The following is a 4,623-nucleotide window of genomic DNA, read 5'->3' on the forward strand; positions in this document are numbered from 1 at the left end:
TATTATTATTATTAGGTCAGCTCAACCTACCCTGAAGGTGGGGCTGGCATGGCATGTGGTGCCAGGGATTGAACTGAGGTCCCCTGCTCCTGCCTAGACTTGCCTAAGTAGGCGCTTTAGACCACTGAGCCATCTTTCTGGCCCCTTTGCCAATAAACTCTTCAAGGCTTATTCATAGTGTTCCAGGTCCTCTTCCAATGGTCAGGCATAGCTCTTTTCTGTTTCATTATTGCAAGAGTATATCAGGAAAGGATTTTTATAGTAATACTAATCTGCCAAGACATTTTAAGCAATGCTAATCCACAAAGAAACATGGATACAGACTTTTAAAGCAATTGGAATTTGCATGCTTAAAGAAATACTTAATCCATAAGACTGGACTACTAAATTTCTCATGTCTTATTCCCACTTGATTTAATTTCTCAAATTAAATCTTTTAATTTAGGATAATTTTCAATTAGCAGAAAAATTGCAAGGTTAGTAGAGAGTTCTCATATGCTGCACACCCAGTTTTCTCTCCTCTTAATATTTTATATTGCAACGGCAAGCAGAAACATCGAAGGGACACCCAGGGTTTGGGTGCAGATTTATTTATATCAAGAGGCACTGATTGGATCATTCCCAGAACATTCAGCCCTGATCTCTGGTGGTCTAGGGCTTATATGAGATAAGAAAGCAAGAAGTACAGAGGCAGGATGGCTCATCAATTGAGGACTGGCTTATGCAATGTGCATCACAGTGACCAGCCATTTCTAAAGGGCAGAAGCAACAGGATCTAGAACAGGAACTATTACTTAGAAATATTCAGCCAAAACTATGGAGTCAATACTAATACACTGATGCAAACTGAAGTTCATATTGTATTCATATTTCTTAGTTTTTACCTAGAATCTTTTTCTGTTCCAGGAGGGATTCTGTACAGATATGCTATCCCATTTAATTATTGTGTTTCCTTAGAGTTCTCGTGGCTGTGGTAGTTCTCAGACTTGATGTTTCCGTGAAGTGCTATCATATTTTGTCACAATGTTCCTCCATGGGGGTTTGTCTGAAACTTTCCTATGATTAGATGAGAGTCATGGGCTTGGGGGAGAAGGATCAGAGAAGTGAAGCACTCTGCTTGTCACAGCATTTCTGGGGTGCAGGCTACTGTTAGGATCTTTGTCACTCTTGCTGTTAACCTCAATCACTTAGATGAGTAGTGGTGTTAAGCATCTCTACCATCTATTTCCTTTTCCTTCCTAAAGTCTTTGGAAGAAAATCACTTAGCACAGCTTATGCCTAAGGTATGGAAAGATTTCACTCATTTTTCACTTCAATCATAAGCTGAAGGTTGACATTAAGTCTTCCTATTGTGGCCATAGCTTTGAAACTATTAGCTAGGTGTCTTAGTTACGTTCTTTGTTGCTGGGACAAAATACCTGACACCCACAGCTGAAGGAAGGAGAGGTTTGTCTTGGCTCATGGTTTGTAGAGGTTTCGGTGCGTAGTTGACTGGTTCCAAGGCAGAGTGGTGTGACAGAGGAAAGACAGCTCGCGGCACAGCAGGCAGGAAGCAGAGAAGAATCAGGGGAGGAGGGGAGGAGGGGGACTCTTTCGGGCCATGCAAACAGCTTTGTACATTCTCAGTAACCCTAATAAAACTATTGTGGGAAAAGGAGGAGGCTATGGACTGTCCCTTTCCCTATATATTTTTTTCTCCCTTCCTTTGAGAGGAGTTGTAAGGTATAATCACACTTAAGAAATAAGAATAACATACTCCTCCGCCCCAGTGCCATCCTCATGGTTGAGCAAAATAATGTTATTTTAAAGGAGAACAAAAAACATGTATCTTTTTAATTGGCGATCCAAGTACTGGGGATCAACAGCATTTGTTTAAGTTCTGTTTATGTAAACCTTAATACGTACATTTTGTTTGCTGCAGCACCTTTTGATTTTGTCCCCATTATTTTAGAAACCACAGATTCCATCAGTGTGAATATTTGTGACAAAATAGAACACCTCAAGTTTTTCTATTTAATCCTATTTTATAAAATTATGAGAGTAACTTTTTTTAATAGTATAAAAGTAAAATAACCCAGGAAAAAATATACACTATCAAAGTTGACATGCTTCATATTTTTAGTATTTTACTGGAATTTACTCTATTATCAAATATTGTTTATTTTTTCTTTCTTAAAAATTCATATTACTAAAAAGCAACACTTTATGTTAAAATATTATTAATTATTAATTTATTAACTTTATTAATGTCATAGTGTTATTTTATTAAAAAATACTGTAATATAGTGTGGTAGATAGAAATTAAATGAAACTATTTTTTAAAACTCGGGTTCTGTGCTCTGCTGGCGGCTCATGGAGGTTGTGGTGTATGCCAGTGGACCAGTTTCCCTCTAGGCCATAATCAGAAGAAGAAGATGTTTTCAGAAAACAAAGAAAATGTTAAGCACATAAAAACATCACAGCAAATTACTGAAAATATTTGTAGGTCTGGAAAGACAAACAGCAATGCTGAAACAGGTCAGACATTTGATTCGACAGGAGATCTGTAGTAAAGATTTAAAAGTATTTGACAAAAAAGTGAAAGAATTGAATGAATGCATTGGGAAGACACAGTGCAGGAGAAAACAAAGCAGCAGCTGGTGAACTCTTTTCAAAAGTAGCAAGATTCAAAGATAAGTTAAAGCAATCTGAGCATTTCAGAGGAAAAATTTGGAATCAAACACATTATCCAGTAATCCTCACCTTAAGATTGGGAATTCGGAGACCATGACTTTGGATAAGAATGAAGAATCAGTTAATAGCAGAACCGAACAATGACTCCTGTGAACTGTGAACCTCTAGCCCTGCAGAAAAAGCAAGTAAAAAAATTAGTTTGCTGTTGGATGGTGTTGAGTTTATTTCTGAACATAACAATGATGTTATGTTGATTTCTGTGCAAAGTCCATATTTGACAGCTCCAGTTAAATTAGCTCCAACAACAAATTCCAGCAAGTCATCTAATAATATAAATGAAGTTACGGCCAGTGATTTCTTATTGCTTTGACAAAAGAAGCCTTGCCCAAGTGCAACACAGAGTCCAGAATTCGCTTTGGAGTCACTTTCCAAAACAGCTCTAAACACAAAACAAATAACTCTAGTGGCATAAGATGCAACTGAGGATTTGGATTCCCTTGAGCACCTGTCACCTCTTCCAGAACCATCACCACCACTGCCTGAACTGGTTTACAAAATTGGAGACACCCTCCCTCCGCAGAAGCCAGAGCCAAAAGTGAAGTGGGTGCTAAGATCTGTGGGCATTGCCCTAATCTGGACCATCACCAAGATCGACCCCAGGTGTGCTCTGGGAGAAAGCTACCACCTCTTCCTATGCCATGAGAATGCAAATAACAAGTTGATTTGGAAGAAAATAGGAGAAGTTAAAGCTTTACCACTCCCAATGTCCTATATTTTATCAGAGTTTTGTGCTTCCAATAGATACTATTTTACTGTCCAGTCAAAAAACAGTTTTAGGTGTTACGGACCATTTTGTGATATAAAATCAGTTCCTGGTTTTTGTGATAACTTCATTTAAAAGTACAGTAATCATGTATTGTGTTTGAAATGTTCTGCTTTTTATATTTAAGTTGTTCACAATATTTGCCATTTCACAGTGTTAGACTGTGAACCTCTTACATGGAGATAATCCTTTGCCTTTTACTGTCATTAGCTTGTAGTTTCATCAATTTCTGACTTGCGTGGACTTCTGATTTTGTGTTCTCAAACATACTGTCACTGTCCTATGTTGCTAAGATATTGACAGATACAAGCTTGTTGGGATACAAGCAGCAACTGTTCGCCCTGTCAACAGTCAGCTTTGGTGACCTGCTTGTGGTCAGTATAGCTGTAAGAAAAACTGGCCCTTAAAGTCTTCACATTTTGTTAAAATTCCAGGTAGACTATAAATCTGTGTGCCCCCCTTATTTTATTTTATTTTTGTGTAGTTTAGTTTATGATGATTTGAAAAGGTAGTCTAAAGTTTTTGCTTAAGACTTTGTGTGCTTATATGTAAAATGTGTTAAGCATTGTGTGCTATTTTGTGTACACAAAAACAGGCACTATCATAGAAACACTGTTGAACCTGATATTTAAGTTGGAGTTATCTGTGTTATATATTTGCTGATTCTCTGAATGCTGTCTTTTGCAACTGTCTTGGCTGCCATCTGGGACTAAGAGCGTAACACTGAAGGGTTGCAACAGGGTAGTGCTGCAGACTTCTCCCTGGAGGACACCAAGGTAAGGGACAAGCAACCCAGAAAACTCTTGAGAAGTGCGAAGGCCTAAGGGAGACAGACAGTGTGTGGGGGTAATAACTGGAATGTTATGAAAATTAATAAATCACATCGTTGGAAAATAAATAAATACATAAAATCTGGCTTGACCTGTTTCTGTAACTTATTTAAGCCAATATTTATCAATTATCAATTATGTGCTCAGTGTTGGAGATATTAATTATAAATGCTGCAAAAGCAAATTACCTGTCCTCAAAGGAGCTTTCAGTGCTGAGGCCAGACTTCCAGACACGACAAAGAAGGAAACAAATGGCCCTTCTCCATGCACACCTGTCACAGACCTTTAAGAAACTAA

At 37.9% G+C, this 4,623-nt stretch overlaps 1 pseudogene; it reads left to right on the forward strand.

Annotated features, from left to right (window-relative positions):
• Nucleotides 1–1,600: 1,600 nt before the first annotated feature.
• LOC101561948 lies at nt 1,601–3,571 on the forward strand (annotated as a pseudogene).
• The last annotated feature ends 1,052 nt before the right edge of the window (nt 3,572–4,623 follow it).

Source organism: Octodon degus, unplaced genomic scaffold, assembly GCF_000260255.1.
Source record: "Octodon degus isolate 3935 unplaced genomic scaffold, OctDeg1.0 scaffold00090, whole genome shotgun sequence".
Classification (NCBI taxonomy): Eukaryota; Metazoa; Chordata; class Mammalia; order Rodentia; family Octodontidae; genus Octodon; species Octodon degus.